This window comes from Pogona vitticeps, chromosome 2, assembly GCF_051106095.1.
Source record: "Pogona vitticeps strain Pit_001003342236 chromosome 2, PviZW2.1, whole genome shotgun sequence".
Lineage (NCBI taxonomy): Eukaryota > Metazoa > Chordata > Lepidosauria > Squamata > Agamidae > Pogona > Pogona vitticeps.
Genome location: NC_135784.1, coordinates 60877909 through 60896970, shown reverse-complemented (window position 1 = coordinate 60896970; position 19062 = coordinate 60877909). Strand labels below are relative to the sequence as shown.

The 19062-nt window shown below is 41.4% G+C and overlaps 1 long non-coding RNA gene across 1 annotated transcript in view; it reads left to right on the top strand.

Moving 5' to 3' along the window:
- Positions 1 to 15799: 15799 nt before the first annotated feature.
- LOC144586680 (uncharacterized) overlaps positions 15800 to 19062 on the top strand; it is a 67596-nt gene continuing 64333 nt past the window's right edge. The window contains exon 1 of the long non-coding RNA XR_013541636.1: positions 15800 to 18512. This is a non-coding gene — a long non-coding RNA (uncharacterized LOC144586680). The remainder of the gene's footprint in view (positions 18513 to 19062) is intronic.

Genomic DNA, 19062 nt, shown 5'->3' with positions numbered 1-19062 from the left:
AAGCATTTTTTCCTATCTAAACATCGTTTTGCGATCACAAAAACTAATCGTTAAGCGGATTTGTCGTGGAGCAGGGTAATCATTAAGCGAGGCACCACTGTAAATCAAAAACTACATGCTACAGAAGTTGTCACAATGTAAAACACTGTGGAAGTGGGGTGGAGGAAAAAACTTCCACACACATGGCCATAACAGTCTTCAATTTTGTTGCCATGGTCCTATAAGGGTGGAACTTTGGGGAAGAGGTTTGTGACTCCACTGAGAAGAATGAGTAGAGGGGCCCCAAAGGTTGCAGAGCTTGCCTGCTATGTTTTGCATCAAGAGAGGTAATACACATATACTACCTATGGTTTCTGTCAGATCATTAAGTCCAGAGGGGGTGACTCATATGATCAGAAAGTTTCCATAAGACCATGATGCCCCAATTACCTTATACAATGTCTCACTGCCTAACTGTGGTTTAAACAGCAGAATGCAAATACATTATAATCCTCCCTTTAAAATAAATGAATGATTGTGTAGCCTCTGTCGTTGCTCAGATCCTTCACATGAATCTGTAATAATAATAATATGCTGTTAAGTTGATTCCAACTCATGGTAACTTTTCCAGGGTTTTCCAGGTATACTCAGAAGTGGCTTACCAGTCTTTTCCTTTTAGTGATTCTTTTAGGATCATGCAGCTTGCCCAAGGCCACACGGGTGGCCAGGGCACATGACTTCCTCTGCCAGATGTCCTCTCGGTGATCTCAGCAGGCCTTTCTCTCAGGAGGCACCATGAGGATTCGAATTCCCAGTCCCCAACTCCATAGCCAGACATGTTAACCCACTAAGCCAGTGGTTGCCAACCTTGGGTAACCTAAGTGGTCCTTATACTGCAGCTCCTAGAAACCTCGGCCAGCACAGCTGGTGGAGGCTTCTGGGAGCTGCAGTCCAAGAGCACCTCGGTTACCCAAGGTCGGGAAGCTATACCAACTCTGTGACATGGGTATCCAGGGCAGCAAAATCAGGCCTGAATAGGTTCCGATCCACTCACCCAGTGTGCACCATTTGTCAAAAGAGCTTCTATAAAACTGTTTTGCTTTGTTTTTGCAGTCATTTAAGACAACATCAACAGGGCTTGTTAATCGTTTGGGAGAATAAAAGGAGAAATGCATCACAACTGGTTCAATGGGTCACATAGGGCTGATGTAAAAGGCTACAAGTGTGATTGAAATAAATCTGAATTGAGGAAGGCAAGCTCTTCAAGGCTCAAGTCCTTAAACAGTACAATTTCAAATCTGAGTATTTGTCAAAGATGAAGATATTCACATCTGAATTGGTAATTTGAAAAGCACTTTGTTTCAGCTCTATTGATTACTTTAGTTAACTAAGGTCTTGATTCTGAGAAGTACTTGAGACTATATTGAAAACCCATTGATGGCAGCAGACTTGACTTAACATACTTGAAGTTAATAACGTGGCTTGGAGCGTCATTGTATGATTTTTATAACCAAGTTGTAATTGCGACGGGGAATCTATATATGTGCAAATAATATAACTGCAGGACTATGACCATGTGTTAAACTAATAAAGAGTTAATACATGATTAATGATATGTAATTAGGATGTATAAATGTGAGGGACTGTATAGATTTTCTTATATTGCTTAGAGTCCTTTGAATGATTTCTAATAGATATTACTACTACACAGTTGGCTTTTATCCTGTGCATGGCAAGAGAGAAAGAAAAGAAAGTATCAGTGTTAATTCTCATAACAAGTGCAGGAGGGAGTCTTTTGAAGATCCTAAAAATGTAAGATGAGCACCACTGAATCATCAAAGGTTTATCTGGCCCAATATTCTGTAGTGACAGTACTGGCTTGTCCATTGGGGCAAGTGAGTGCTGCTCCACCTCAGAGTGACCACAAACACCCCACTGCTCCCTGGGCATGTGTGAATGCTTTCCTTCTCCCCATGTGTTTGTATGAGTATGTCACTGGGTCTCTGTGTGTTTATACAGTATAAGTGTGAATATGTACATAGGAACATAAGAAGAGCCCTGCTGGATCAGGCCAAGGGCCCATTTAGTCCAGCTCCCTGTATCTCACAGTGGCCTCACCAGATGCCTTTCGGAGCACACGAGACAACTAGATACCTGTCTCCTGATACCTTTCCCCTGTATCTGGCATTCTTAGGTACCTTCCTTTTGCGCCTGGAGATTATACATCCCCATCATGGCTTGTAACCTGCCAGGAATCTGTTGAATCCCCCTTTTAAAGGCATCTAAGCCAGAAGCCACCACCACATCCTATGGCAAGGAGTTCCACAGATAACAACACCCTGGGTAAAGAAATGTTTTCTTTGGTCTGTTCTCACTCTCCTAACACTCAATTTGAGTGAATGTCCACTGGTTCTGGTATTGCGTAAGAGGGAAAAGAGCTTTCCTCTATCCACCTTATCCATCCCCTGTATAATTTTACATGTCTCAATCATGTCCTCTTCGGGCACCTTTTCTCTTGACTAAACAGCCTGAAATGCTGTAACCTTTCCTCATAAGGGAGGTGCCCCAGCCCAGTCATCATTTTAGTTGCTCTCTTCTGCACCTTTTCCACTTCCACTATGTCTTTTTGAGGCGTGGCAACCAGAACTGTATCCAATACTCCAGGTGTGGCCTTACCAGTGTTTTGTACAAATGGCATTATAAAGTTGGCTGATTTGTTTTCAATCCCCTTTTTAATGATACCTAGCATGGAATTAGCCTTCTTCACTGCCGCTGCACATTGGGTTGACACTTTCATCAAGCTGTCCACCAGCACACCACGATCTCTCCTGATCCATCATGGACAGATCAGAACCCATTACTGATAAACAAAGTTTTGATTTTTTGCCCTACTGTGCATTACTTTACATTTTCTTATATCGAAACACATTTGCCATTTTGCCGCCCATTCTCCCAGGTTGGAAAGATCCTTCTGGAGTTCTTCACAATCCCTTCTGATCTTCATCACCCAGAAAAATTTTGTGTCATCTGCAAACTTTGCCAACTCCCTGCTTATCCCTGTCTCCGGGCCATTAATGAACAGGTTGAAAAGCATCAGTCCCAGGACAGATCCCTGGGGCACACCTCTTTTCACCTCTCTGCATTGTGAAAATTTCCCATTGACACCTACTCTGTGTTTCCTGGTTCTCAACCAATTCTCAATCCATAAGAGGACCTGACGTCCTATCCCCTAACTGTGGAGTTTTCCTTAGTAGCCTTTGGTTGAGGGACCATGTCAAACGCCTTCTGAAAATCCAGATAGACAATATCCACTGGTTTGTCCTCATCCACATGCCTGTTGACCTTTTCAAAGAATTCCAAAAGGTTTGTGAGGCAAGACTTACTCTTACAGAAGCCAAGCTGATTTTCCCTCAGCAAAGCCTGTTCTTCTATCTGTTTTAAGATTTTATCTTGGATGATAAATGGCCCTCTCTTTGCCCACCATGGTTGTTGTGCCTTCCACCCTACCAACCTCAGTGTGCGGTCCCTGCCAATGCCGAGAATCATATTATCTCTGATATAGGTGGTAATATATAGCAGTCATGAAGAGTAGCCATGGCTAGCCTTGTCTTCCATGAATGTATTGCTTTTGAAACCATCCAAGTTGGTGGTTATCACTACATCTTGTTGCAGTGAGTTCCATAGTTTACTTATGTACTTTTTGTAGAAGTAATCCTTTTGTCTGTCCTGGATCGCCACTATTTTGGAGAACTTGCTTGACTGGATGACCCTGGATTCTAGAATTATGAAAGGAATACAGATCAGCTCTGGACTACCAATCTGGTGAAATAGGGATGAATTTTGGTGTCAGCTAATTATGTACAAATTCTCCTAGGCTCAGATGGAAGTGGACCCAGTCTGTCTGATTCTGACAGATTTCTTCCAACTTATAATATTGCTTAAATCATATTCGGCATGTGCTGTGTGTACATACTGCATCCTCGTTCCTCAGGCACTGTTCTGAATATCTCATGGGTGAGATCTATTGGGAAATTCATGCACGTCTCTTTACCAGCAGCATCCTACTTGTCTAGGAACAAGGAAAGGCTTATGATGTATACAAGGAAAAGAAACCTCACCAAACATTGCAACAAACAGGTGAGGGGACTAGTCCGAACAAACTGAAGATACTCATCAAACAAAAGGCTGTTTGATCAGGTGGTGTGATCATGTAATTCAAAGCAATTAAAATGAGAGTAAGGGACTGGTGTTAAAGCATTTATGTGCATGTGGAATAACCTAGACAGCCTGAGATCTAACAGCACATTATCTCATTTTACATCCTGAGCGGAAAAGAGAAAAAATGCTGTGAAAAATCTCTCTTGATTTGTAACCTTTATTGAACCACTAAAATATCATAAAAAGGTGAGTTTCCTAAATCCTTGAGGTCTAATAAAGTTCTTACCCAAATCTGATTTTGGATTTTGTATGTAGACCATCTCTTATAGATTTCTAACATATTTGAACCTTGTATGTTCACATTCTTAAGTAATTATTAAAAAGAAGAGGAAGACACTTTCTACCAAGTCCAGCTATTTGCCTATCCAGGTCAATGCTGCCTTCTCTGGCTGGCAACAACTCACAGGATCTCAAGCAGAGGTACTTGATATCACCAGCTGCCTGACTCTTTGGGCTGGAGATACCAGGCATTGAGAACTATGTGCATGCAAACCACATGTTCTACCACTTAGCTATGGTTGCTTATCCAATCTAATTATAAACATGTTTAATATATCTAGTTAATGATGGGCAAACTTCCATGGAATGAACTTCCTGCCTTGCCTCTCCTAGCATCAGAAAAGCATGATGGTCTGTTCCAGCTGGAGGAGGCAAGGATGAGGCCCAACTAATGGCACTCTCTTGGAGGATCAGGGGAGGAGGTCAGGCAGTCCTCCAAGAGGGGATTTGGAGAAAGGCTGCACTGGCTGTTTGCTCTGGAGAACAAGATTGGCTCTGCTTTTTTTGGACAAGAAACATGAACAGTATTCCAAGGTCAAACAGGTACCTGATAACTAATTGGAGACAGCTGGATGCCTGGACAGAGATACACCAAGAGATACAGATCCTGCTCTCAGTGTTGACCTGGCTGCTGATTAAACAGTCTTAACTGACCTAGGTTGGATACCATTTCTGTCTGCCTTGGAAAATCCTGCAACCTGGCTTGACTGACACCTGTGTTTCTGCCTGCTTTCCATTTGACAAGGTGAGTGGTTTACTCTTATCTTGACCCTTAGAATCCTGAATGGCAGCTCAAAGCTTGGAACCAGACTGGCCTGGACAACCCAGCCTTCTGCACTTGCTGTCTACCAACATCCTGTTCCCACCGAGTTGGAAGAAGCTACACATTTCTTAAGCCGAGTTCATAAGCTCCAACTGATTCCCTTAACACTGTGGAGGAAAATAAGCAGCAGCTTGCTAGGTGGGTGGGTACATGTGCAGGAGAAACTGCAGAACAGGAGTGGACCCAATGTGGCTTGCCAGATGTTGCTGGATTTACACTTATTGAGTATTCCTCACCATTGGCTATGTGGGTTTTACATCCTGGCTGGATTACTGTAATGTGCTCTACATGGGGCCACTTTTGGAAAGTGTTTGGAAATTTCAGTGGGTCCACAATGCTGCAGGTAGATTGTTAACTGAGGCTGGTTACAGGGATTGCATAATCCTCCTGTTACAGCAGCTCCACTAGCTGCCAATCCATTGCCAGATGCAATTCAAAATGCTGGTTTTAACCTATAAAGCCCTAAGTCACTTGAGTCCAAGCTATCTCAAATACTGTACCTTTCCCTATGCTCCTGCCTGAGTGTTAAGATCATTGGGGGACTCCATTCTCTCTGTCCTACCATCCTCACAAGTGTGTTGGTGGGGATATGGAAGAGGTTATTCTCTCCCGCTGCTCTCAGACTCTGGAACTCCCTCCCACAGGAAGTCAGGCTGTTCCCTCCCTTGCTCTCTTTTCCACAAGCAAGCAAAGAGACCTTTCTCGTTAGACAGGTTTTCCCTTAGAGACTGTCTGTCGGAAACACATTTTCAAATGGATTGTTGTGCCTTGTTGCTGTAAATGTGTTTTTGTTGTTTACTTTATTTACTATTTTAGTGTGGTAGTTGATTCTTTTAAAAATATTTGAATGCTGACTGATGTAAATCACCTTGGATCCTTTTTTTAAATGAGAAAGGCAAGGTAAACATATTTTAAATAAATAAAATAAAATTTTATGAGTGATGGCAATCCTTCTACACAGCCCTAATCCTGGAAGACAGCATACCAGGTGGGTCCATGGATCTACCTGGCATACTCATGTTTCAGTCCCATACAGTAGGGAGTCTCCTACTACAACCACTCTTCTCTTCTCTTCTTTTCGGTTCAGCAGCCACTTTGCTGAGTATCAGGCTCTCTCATGTTCTCCTACAGGGTCTCCCGTATGTCTTCCTCTGAACGCTGTCTGACAGACTTCTCTTCAAGAATCTGAATGTGGTTTTGCAGTTCCACTGGTGAAGGGTGACTTCTCCAGCTTTTGTACCTAATGTGGACTTTTTCCATGGTGCTTCCTCCACTGTGTTTATTCTCTCCTCAGCATTCTCCTCGTCTGTTTTGTCTTCCTGTTCTTCCTCCTCTAGTGCCTCCCTTGGCTACCACTACCACTGCTTGAGAGTTCTGTCTATGGACTCTTCATCTTCTCTTATAGCCTGGAGTGTGGTCACTCATTGCTCCAGTCTTTCTCTTTTTCTTTCAACCGTGCTACCAATTTACACTTGCTGCATGTGATGCAGCACACAAAAATGACATATTTTCTGCCCTGTAATGTAGATTTTGTGCCACTGTGATCTTATGGTTCTGCTGTGGTTTCCAACCCTGTGTTGTTATTTAACAGTGAAACCCAGGAATCCTCAGCCCTCTCCAAGTGGAAAATCAGAGGGTCCTAGTTTCCATTTTTGCCAATGGGAAATGCTACAGGTGCTGCAGAAACTGGCAATATTATGCCTATTCAAAAAAAAAAAAATCCAAAACAAGGGGAATCTATTGTAGAAGGCAGAGAAGAAAAAGGACTTTGATTTAAATTTATTTATTTATTTTATTTATTTTATTTTATTTATATCCCGCCTATCTAGTCAATAGACCACTCTAGAGCTTAGCGTTTGGGGATAGGGGTTAGGGATCTGTGAATCTCACAAATCTGGACTTTTGGAAAGCTGAGGCTAATAACAACACCCTCAAAACACCATATTTTAATTGCAAAATTTCTAATAATATAACTTCTTGAAACTTGGACAATTTGCAACGGACTAGGAATCGGTATCAAACATCACATTCCACAGTCAATATTACTAAAGTGTGAAGGTCTTTTCCCCCCTGCATATTTCTGATCAAAGTTATATGGAAAACAAAGAAATCTGAACGACCACATACTGTACAACAGTGGGAGTGGGGGCTGTGAATTAATCAGAGATTCCTTCAAGCACAGCTGCTGGTTCCTGGGTTATTTCTAATATTCTCTGGATTCAACTGTCCTTTAAATTGCTGCCATTAAAAAAGCCATATTGACTCTAGTAATTATTACGTCAACAGTGTTCATCAGAGGTACTGTAATTGCTCCTTCCAACACATGCAGAGGGCTCTTTTGAGGCCTTGCCAAAGAACTGGAGTCCAATCGTCACTTTGACAGCCTGTGAGAGTCAGCTGCATAATCTTACGCATAACTGACTGAACTAAGTAAATCTATACGGCCTACTTTCAGAATGGGTAGATTGTAGGGCAGATCTGAGACTCTAGTGACTTGGTTGCAATGTGAAGTGAAAAGTCATTATCACGTAGGGCCTAATAGGGGCCCTAAGAGACAAGACTCCAGCGCTTCAGACTGGGGGCAACGGGCTTCATTCTTGAAAAGCCTTTGTGAAAATCAGAGAGATTAATAACACAACAAAAACAAATCTACATTGGCAGAAAACTAACATGTCAGGGAGCAGAGCCAGTGACATCAATGAGTACATGAGGCACCGACCTGAATAGCAGACGTTGGATGCCATGGAAAAGCAAAGCAAAACAAAGTGTGCTGCTTATACTGTATACTGCCCCATAGTGCTTAAAGCTCTCTCTGGGAAGTTTATAATTTAATTATGCAAACTACACATTGTCCCTCCAGCAAGCTGCAAACTCAGTTTACCAGCCACAGAAGGATGGAATGTTGATTCAACCTTGAGCTGGCTACCTGAGCCCAGGATCAAACTCAGGTTGTGATCAGAGTCTTTACTGCACAAACTGTAGTTTAACCATGGTACCACAGGCTCCAAAATCAATAAACTGTTACTTCATTTACTTCACTCATGTTATATATGTATAGTACTGAATGGGACTACAATTGGAGGTGCCTTTAGCTGCCATAGTTTCCTGTTGTAAATGGTCCAGAGAGTGCTATATATTACGGGGCGAGATATCTGTATCTATCTATCTGTCTGTCTATATTGGTCTCCCAGGTTCAACTTACTTCTTCCAGAATCACCACAGGTTTCTAAAGGTAATAAAAGAAGATGGTTATTGTAGGTTTTTTGGGCTGTCTGGCTGTGTGTGCTCTTGAGGTTTTTCTTCGTAATGTTTCCCCAGTCTCTGTGGCACAGACAGACGAGAGCACAGAGTTCTGACTCCTGTCTCTGTCCTCTGAAGATGCTGGCCACAGAGCCTGGTGAAATGTTAGGAAGAAAAAAAAAACCCAAGAACTTGGTGAGACAGCCCAAAAAAACCTACAACAACCATTGGATCCCGGTCGTGAAAGCCTTCCGGAATAAAAGAACTTAACCAAAGAATAGGATTGCACATCCTTGGTTTTGTAAGTGTATGACTGGATTCTGCCAGCTTCCCCTCATTAATCAGATTTTGATGGCATTAAACCTGTATGTTACTTAATCTATCCCTGTTATTTAACTTATCCCCCACATTTCACTACACCACACTCTCCCCAGACTTTCCTCTCAAAATCCTAATGCTGACTCTGACTAACGGACTCAAATGACCTCTCCCCTCTTTTAACCCAAGCACTCTGAAGGCTGTGACAGGCTGACCCCCCCACTTCTGAGTGCTTGGAAGAGAGAAGGATGGATGCCTGTCAGAGGGACTCCCCCCCCCTCATGTGCCAAAATAACCTGACTGACTTTGGGAGCTATCTGCCTTGATTTGGATGGGTCACAGAAGGCACCAATTGCTTTCCTGCCTCAGGTAGCAAAATTGCCCTGTCAGAGAGGTGCTAACTCAGCCTTTTCACCACTAATATTCTACTTCTATGATGTATTTCACAGTGTCCTTTTGAACATAATTGTAGGAAAATATTTGAAAATGTTGCACTTTCCCTGTTGTATGAAATGGTATTCTGTTTTGTTAGTATTATATTGCCCTATGTTACATACGAGCATAGCTTCAGCTTTAAGGATGGTTATAGGGAAAATGTATACAGCACACTTCAGAGCGGACATTTTAAGATGGCATATATGTGGAACAAAATGTGGTAGAGACAAGATGGTACCAGGAATCTACTTCTTTTAGTGAAGGATACTATTCTGAGTGCTAATTCTTGTGAGAAAAACAACATCCAAAACTACCTGCTAGAACTAGCATGTCGGAAATAAAACGTTGCCTGCTGTTCTGGTTTTATGTTTTCTGGGGATTCTGAAAGTACTAGCATGTTGAAACTTGTGATTCCCAGTGGTGTTATACTAAATCTGGAAATGCAGACCCACAGTCAGTCCACCATAAAGAGATCTGAAAGTATAAGAAGCTGATTTGGACCACAGAAAGAAATATAGAGGGTTTTTTCTTTTTTGTAAAAATGGCTGTTCATTGCCTAGAGCAGTCGTTCTCAACCCAGCTGTTCTTCGACTGTAATTTCCAGAAGCCTTCACCACTAACTGTGCTGGCTAGGCTTTCTAGGAGTGGCAGTCGAAGAACACCTGGGTTACCCAAGGTCAGGAACCACTGGCCTAGAGAAATCAATGTCTCTCCCAGCCACTTTGAGGAACAAGAAGCCTCAATGGAAATCGAAGATCATATCACAGAATTTATGAATCAGAAAGTTCCCGGGCTTTGACCTGGCACATGCTGCCTCCCCTCTACCACTAGTGCCAGTAGACTCAAGTGGTATAATCTGTATTATTACCCAGCATTCTATATCCTCATCTTGCTGTACACTTGAAATAAATATTAGTGCTTTCTTTTCTTCATGGGTAGGAACTGCGTGCTCAGCACTGGGTGACAAGGACCAAGAAAGCCAGCCGTTAATGTTACACAGCTCATTTTGGAACCAGATGAGCATAAATGTATTTTAGAAAGTTCTTTTTCAATTCTGGGAGCCTAAAAGGTTGAGATCCTGGATGTTCCTCTGATCTGGAATATATAATCCAAGTGCTATTGCAAATGATACAACTGTAATGAAAAACCTATGCTGGTCTTTCAGACCTTAGATTACAGGCAGGGGAAGGGGGAGACCATTACATACTGGCTCCTACATCTTAGTCACAGCAGAATGTGAATTGTATGATTAAGGAAAATACTTGGGAAAATAGAAATATTTGGCCAACTCTGTGGAGCTTTAATTAAAATTAATACTATGCCTTATTGGAGCTGAAAGCACAAAGCTGCATGTGTAGCCGAATATGTTGAACCAATTAGCTAAACCAAATAGGGCTGTCTAAACTTAATTGCGGACCTCTCCATTCCCCTATTACGTCAAATATCGCTAATGCTATTATGCTTTTGACAGGTGGCCCTTATTAAATGAGCAAATCAATAATGTATCAGAGCCCAGGAAAGAGAGGGAGGAAGCTCAAATACCATTTGCCTTGCTGTCAAGGATCCCGAAACATTTCGGCTAAACCTCATTGTGCCCTTCAGCTTCTGAGGTAAAGTTGGAATCGCTACCAACCTTTTATGAAAGGTAAAAGTGAGAGCACTGAGATTAAGAGCTTTTCTGGTATTAGAGTTGACTTAAAATCTCAGCGAAAACAAGTCACTTAGATTTTATTTCACCATGGTACAACGTCATAAACACTGGTTAGAGGGATTGCAAGATACACCTATAAGCATTAATCTTGGTTTCTAAAGCTAGCTTTTACTGTATAGTATATTTAAAGGCTCCACATGGAAAACCAGTTCTTTACTTGAATCTGTATGATTCACAGACAGATAAGGCATTTTTAAAAAATCCTGTTCGAGGGAGGATGTTGAAAGTGGGCAGATAGAACTCTGTCAAACTAAAAATTAAATAAAAGAGCACATTATTGTTCCTTTGGGATTTTTTCCTTCTCAGAGTGTAGATGAGACATCCCATATTTGAACATTCCCTCCTACAAAATGCCTCCATACAAAGAACATACATTTTCTAAGGTGAAAGCTATGCTGCTAATATTCCACCCAGTGTGCTAATTTTGATAGTATGCAGGCTTTGAAATCAATGAGCTATCATCTGCAGTTTGCACTATGGTCCAAAAGGGGTGGGGGGCGGTATCAGGTAAAATTACGAAACAAAACAGAGCAAAAGCATTGGAAGATAATGAAGGAAATACTGTACAACTAAATTTAATCCTATGCATATGCATGTCTAATAAAGAGTAAGACTGGTCATACTCAAGAGAAAATTTCTGCAGGAAAGTCTGCTTGGGCTTGCAGCCTTTGGTCTCATTGTACATATTGCTACTTACATCCAAGAAAGCATGAATAGGATTAAACTCTAAAGATTGTTGCTGGCATCTTTAAGAAAAAGATTTTGCTTCTTTTCTCATGATCAATATATAGCACATCTATATATCTTGTCAAGTATTTCTTTTGAGGTATGTTGAGCAAAGCAGGGGTACAACCGACCTCCAAGGTCCTTGCAGAGAAGAATGAGACAACAGCTTCTTCTTTAAAGCTTTTATTAGAAATGCACAGTCTTCACAAAACACTCCAGCAAATCTCCAAACTCTCCACACAATATGTGTGTTCCTATGTACAATATATAGTACATATGACCAATCAGGTAACATTACCTCATCTTAGGTGATCTCATAAATTATAATAGCCATCTGCCTAGTCAGCATGACTCAGCTTTATACACAACTATACAAAACGGCTGATTAACAACTTCCTTTATACATTCAGTCTAAAATGTCAATTTCTTCTATTACAATCCTTGTAATTTCCTGGCATATCTCTTTCAGCATACCCTTTTTCAACTGAGATTAAGGGCATGGCTCCAGTAGCAATATGAATCGATTTCTGTTCAGGCTTTTTAAAAATCAGGTCCAGGTCACGTGGTATTTAAATTAAATCAATTAATTTCTGGTTATTTAAACCAATCTTTGCATCTACACTGATGAAATCAATTAATTTTTCTTCTTTTTTAGGAGTCCGGTTTCTGTTATCACTTGCCTTTTAAAATTTTCTTTTAAAAAAAGTAATAGAGAAACAACAAATCAATAGCTCCATTCGGCAGCAACCGATGCATCACTAAACAGTATTGTAGCAAATTTTAAAGAGAGAGAGAGAGAGAGAGTAGAAGCTGTGGTGGCAATGTGGCTGATATTAAACATGCCCCCCCAAGTAAATCAATATCACTATCCACACCTACCAACTGAAATGGATTTAAATCAATGTATAAGTCAGTTATTTTAAAAAGTCCCTGTGACAACCCCAGACCTACTGGGATATGCCACAGTTTCACTAAGCTGCCACCAACCATTCCCTATAAGAAGTCACACAGACCAGGGATGGATTTTTAACAAATAAAAGAACAAGGTTTATTTACATAACACACAGGGAAAATAAAATGATCAAATGAATAAGATACAGTAACGTGGCTTAGTCTCAATCATACATACACTAGTTTGGTTCACACAGAACGCATTTAACTAAAGCACAGACCCTGAACCTATCAGTTCTGGCTAACCCTACAGACACCTGAACCTATCAGGTTGGTACTGACTGACACACAGTAGTACCCTGTCTGACACACAGACTCCCACTCAAGCTTCTTCTCTCAGCTCTTCTTCAGCTTCTCCTCTCTTCACACAAGCTCCACATATATATACAGTACAGCCCCTCCTCCTGATGTCCCACCTTCCACTCCCCATAGGATGGAACTTTCCCTCCAAACCCATGACAGACAGGTAACATCAGTGCTGTATGTAACAGTCCCTACCAGTCAGTTGGAAATAAACTTCATTTGAAGCCCAAATAAATTGATTTCACTAGTGCGTTATAATTTGATTTAAATAACACTTGAATCTATTTAACTGTGATTCTTTTCTTCCATGGGACTGCGCCCTGAGAAGCCCTGAATGAGATGCTGTCTTCTTCCTCCTCATCTTCCTCTTCTTCGTCTTCATCAGCAACTATAGCTGAGTCTTGCAGAACCCAATTTCTGGAGGCTTGCCTGAGATTCACTTTGCATCACTGTATGATAGGATGGGAACCTTGGAGGAAATTGAAAAAAATCATTCAGCATTTGCAATACATCAGGATTCAATGAGGACGTTTTTAGTAGGGTGCTTGTGGAAAGAGGGCTGATCAAGCCCTGCACTGAAGTCAGGATGGGGGGGAAATTGCTCCCTGAGCCTGCCCTCACTATATGATACTCTTATGAAACCTCAAACAGAGGGCAGGATGAGGAACAAAGTTCTGGTATGTGTAAATAAATGACAGGCCTTTGCCATGTTTCATTTTCCTGTGTTATCACTGGAACGTCGCGTGACAGCCACTTGCCTGTATTTCCTCCTCTTAATGCACTGTACATAGTATCTACCCATGTATGAATACCAGCAGCTAAAGACGACAAAGAACTGTTTATAATGGATTGATCTCTGCATAAAGATTTTGACCCCAGCAAAGGAGGTCTTGTGAAACTGCAGAGCATGCTTCACAATTAGTGCCTCCTTAGTGCTTGCTAACTGTTGTTTCTCTCTCTCACACACACACACTCTCTCTCCCACTTCATCCAGTTTCACTGAATCACAGTACTGCTGTCATCTAGGCAGCCGTGTTTGCATTGCAGATCAATAGGCGATTAACACTTCTGTGATACCCAAGGGGGGCTGAGATTTGCTTAATGAAGAAGCATTAAATTCCCCAGACCAACAAGCCCAGCCATTTGTTTTTCATTTTATTGGCAACAACTTATCGACTTGCTTTTGGCGTGTCTCTGATCTTTCACTTCTTTTAAAAAACAAACAGATCCTATCGCAAAAAAGCAAGGTGGTATAAAAGGACAAACAAATCACACAAATGTTGGCAATGTGTTTGTGATCAACAAATCACGAAAGAGTCTATGTAGTTACTCTGAGACACACACACACACACACACACACACACACACACACACACACACACACACACACACACACACACACACACACACACACACACACACACACACACACACACACACACACACACACACACACAACATAGTAGCTGGTATTCTGTTCTCCTTCCTGTAGAGTTTTGTAACTCATCATGGCTAACTGTGGCTAATTGATGAGATGCCAAAGGTCATCTTGGTTGCACAGTTGGACCAGGCACATGACTGAGACTCATGGGAACATCTCATGAATTAGCTTCATTGAGCTCTGACATGTGACATAGATCCTATACAAACACCAGAATTCTGGCCAGTGTTTTCGGAATAGTGTGAGTTGTGTCTCATCCTCATCATCACTTTGTACTGTCCACATAGGCTGGCTTTACTCACATGAGACACAGTAGAGAATTGAACTCCCAACCTCTTCCTCCGCAATCAGATACCTAAACCACTGAGCTATCCGGCCAGCGATTTGTCCCCTGTGTCTAGTAGTTTTTAGATCAAAGGTAAATCAAAATGTTATGCTGCTTACAGGATGTCACTACTACAGTTTGTAAGAAACAAGGCTGGGCCAAACATTGACCCCCCCCCCCCCCCAGTGAGGCAGTCACCTCAAGCAGCAGAGCACTGTAAACAGAAAACTCTCTGCTCCCCAATCTGTCCCAGCTGGGCCTTCATGAAAGGGGATGAAGGCCTCCCAGAGGCAGAGGAGGAGGAGGAAGGAAATTGCTCAGCTGGGTTTTCCTACTCCAGGGCCTGAAAGGAACATTGATCAGAGAAAATAGTTTACAGTGCTGAACAAGTGGTTTCCTTGGTCACTCTTCTCAGGAGTTCTGCCTCTGAGGACCTTGAGTGCCAGGCATCTTGAAAGCAAAGCCATCTCTAGTAGTAGGTGATTTCCCCTCTCCTTTTCCTTTGAGAATCTCTCTCCCTCATTATCGTTGCTGTTGCTGTGGTGGCCACTGGTGTGCCCTCCTCTTGTGCATTGACAGGTGCTGCTGTAGCATAATTTCTGACTACCACTGCCACATGCCTTTGTTCATTACCGCAGGCTTTCTCATGGCAAACTCATGAAGCAGACTGGTTTCACCATTATAATCTTTCACAGGGCAGGGGGTAGGCATTGCTGCAGCAGCATCCACTCTGGGTTTTTCTCTCTCTCTCATTCTGTAGGACTTTTGGGTGGGCAAGGGGTGATTCTACACAATGTTGGGGGCATTTTGTTTGTTGTCTAATTTTAACAATAAATGAATTAACAACAACAACAACAACAACAACAACAACAACAACAACAACAACAACAACAACAACAACAACAACAACAACAACAACAACAACAACAACAACAACAAAATTGCAGTCACCCTCCCAGGCACATTTGGTGAGGATGCAAGAAAGTGCTTTCTCAGTGGCTTCTATGAGGTTCCAAAACTCTTCCCTGTTTTGCTTCTGGCAGTGGCAGATGAAGACTTGGATGCCCAGACAGGCTTCAGGCAACTGATATAATTTGTTGATGTGGAAGGGACCCTTTCACCTGCTGGGTTTTCTCTTATTGATTTTTTTTATTTGTTTGATTATTTATTTATTTATTTACCCCAACATTCCTCTTAAAAAGGAACCAAGGCAGCTTACATCATTAAAAAAAATTAAAGCTAAATACGATGAGTTTACAAAGGTGTTTTGTATTCATTTTATATTTCATTTGCATTTTTAAAAATTATTTTATTGGATAATATCCAATTCAGTATTTACACATGCTCCAGCTATGGAAGATCTGACCAAATGCTAATCATATACCATGTGCTCCTTGCCATGCGCAACCAGCACCTCATCCGGACACTTCTGTGGTTGGAGCTCCATGTGCATGTTGATGTTAAAGAGCATACTGGCTATTGAAAAAAAGTTTCCTATTTTGGGGGCAAAGATAGGCAAAAAATTGGATAAATAAAATGTCAAGTAAAGTATCCATTGCTCTGTGTTTTGCTATATGAAAGAGCAGACTGGCCAAACCTTGGCTTTGAGATACTGGCTGAACCCCTGTGGCTTAATTACATACATGGAGGGAAAGGATGTGGCATATAGTAACTTCTAGCTGGCGGTAAATGAGTCACCACTGGGATTCTTGGAGTCCACTGGCTTGTCATGTGCTTGGGAATCCCACTTCGGACTCTTTAATTGTCGGCTAGAATGCACTATAAGTTACACTGTTCGCTTTCCACATAGATATGTAACAGAGCAACAGGATTTCAGCCATTGTTTAAGATACATAATCATTATATGAAATTATTAAATGAAATAAACAAATGTTCCCAGTTGACAACCATCTCTTTGCATTTTCTGTTTGGTACTTTTTGGAAAATACTTAAGAATCACATTTATTTCCAAAGTGAAAACATGGCACTTGCCAAAAACTTCATAAGCCACATTTGCTTCTCAGTTGCTCCTGTTTATAACAGAAAGTTTACAACAGATATGGCTAAAAAGGCCACATCAGAGTACACTGCAGCCCTAGCTTCTGGTGCACATAAGTCACTGATGCCCATACATTAGTGATGTATCAGCCTTATTGTCAGGTAGAGTGATACCAGGTGGCAGATGCTAGGGATAGCAACAGGGGCTCCTTGGTTGATCCTTCTGAACTCCCTGGCCATTTCCCTTTGTTGGAAAGAGGGACAAAAGTCTTGAGCTAGCTGGTTCTTATATGCTAAACAAGGAACCATAAACAATCTTCTCTGTGCAAGATTAGGGGTGGGTGGATATGGGAGAGAATTTATGATTTTGTGAAACTGATTTTTGTTCATTGCTTGCACTTTTCCCATTTGGGCTACTTTCATAGATTATAATGTATATCAAAAGACTAAATAGGACCAAGCAAACAATGTCTTATCTGCATAAATGAATAAAATTTAAAACAATGATAATGGCTGCCTTGTTACATGGACTGCTAAAACCAGAATTACTGGAATGGATGTTTGCTTCTTTCCAAGCCAGACTTTTTTGTCCTTGCTATAGGTGTATGTGCTTAGCTTCACAAGGGAAAAGGCTTATAGCAAAAATGAAAACAAAACAGTCATGGTGCTTCTAAAAATTAGATTTATTTCAGTGTGGGCTTCATGGATCACAATCCAGTTCTTCACATACCTGGAGTATAATAATTGTTCTGAAGGTTCATATACACAGAGTACACAGTGGACAAGTGGGGACCAAGTAAGATTGGAAAAAGAGGGTGACAATTTCATTCAAATCAGAATGGCAATGGCTAAGTAATCATCAGTCAAATTACAGAGCTTAAATGGCTGTGCTGAGGTGGCATCATGTCAAGGAGAAGAACTGCTTAGTTATAGCTGTACCAAAGACTGTGGGAAACTCTGGAATAAAAATACATATAGGCACTTTCCCATTTGGGCTACATTCACAGCTTCCAGTGTACAGCAAAAGGACTAAATAAGACCAAGGAGTTCTAGCACAGAATGACTGAAATCCCACTGCATTTGATTTAGTGTAAAGTTATACCTGAGGAATTTATGGGGAGTTACAACCAGACTGTCCACATATTTGATTGTGCAACGTGTAACAAATCACGCAATTACATCTGTAAAACTGCTTCCTGGATAAGACTTCTGCCTTGTGTAGCTACATCTTATAACTTCCAAGGTGCATAAACCATATTTGCACCATGGCAGAAGTCTTGTCCAGGAAGCAGTTTCACAGATACTATCAATGGGCCATATTTTGTTAATAAATATTTTCCTTCACTCTCAGAGAAGTAACTGCAGGCTCACAGCTAACACATTTCGCTCTGGCTCAATAAGCTACCCGACCTTCACCTATGATGCTCTGATCTTTTAAAAGAGTGTCCCGTCTTTTGTTTGGAAACACTGAGGTAAAGGACTGCAAATGTACTCAGTAAGGGGAATGATACTCAAAGAAATCAAAGGGAAAGATAACCAGCCCCCCCCTCCTGCTTCACAAGTAAAGGAACACGGTTAAAGGCAGAGAGCTACGGCAACAAGAGATGAGATACAAAGCTACTCTTTATAAAATAACACATCAACCTAGTTTGAAACAGTGAAGCTATGTTGAAGACCCCAGAAAGGGGGTGCGGGAGGAAGGGACAGTAGAATTCCAAAAGAATGGCAAGGAAAATATAACCGAAAGACATGGAGAAAGATGAAGGTAGGTTTTCCTTCAATTTAGGTGTTTTCAGAATACAGATAGAAATGAGCCAAGCATGTTTAAGGGGGGGGGGGAATCCCATGATGCCTTCTGAGCAAGACCTCTCTAGCTCATCTTCCTATTTAAAATAGCTTTTGGTGAGATAATGATCTTACTTCACTGCAAACTCTTTTGAACTCATTGTAAATTAAACAAGGGGAAGCAGTGAGGGGGAAAAAAAGAGAGAAGGGGGCAAAAATCCCTATGTTATTTACTAGTGTGCGGCTGATATTAAAGGGTTCCTTTAAGGGCCAGTGGGTTATTAACTTCCTGTCGCCTGCCACAATGATATGCTGTGACATATTGTCACTGCATTCTAGTGAAGCTTTAAACATTAATTGGGAAGTAAGATGAGTGAAGCGGCTTTAATGAGATACCTTGTTGTAACTTCTAACTTTACACATTATTTACAGTGATTCCACTAATGGTTCTATCCATCAGAGAGGAGAAGGAGGAAGGGGTGGGGCAGGGGGAGAAAGAAAAAAAAGAGAGAGAGTAAGATGGGCCAGTG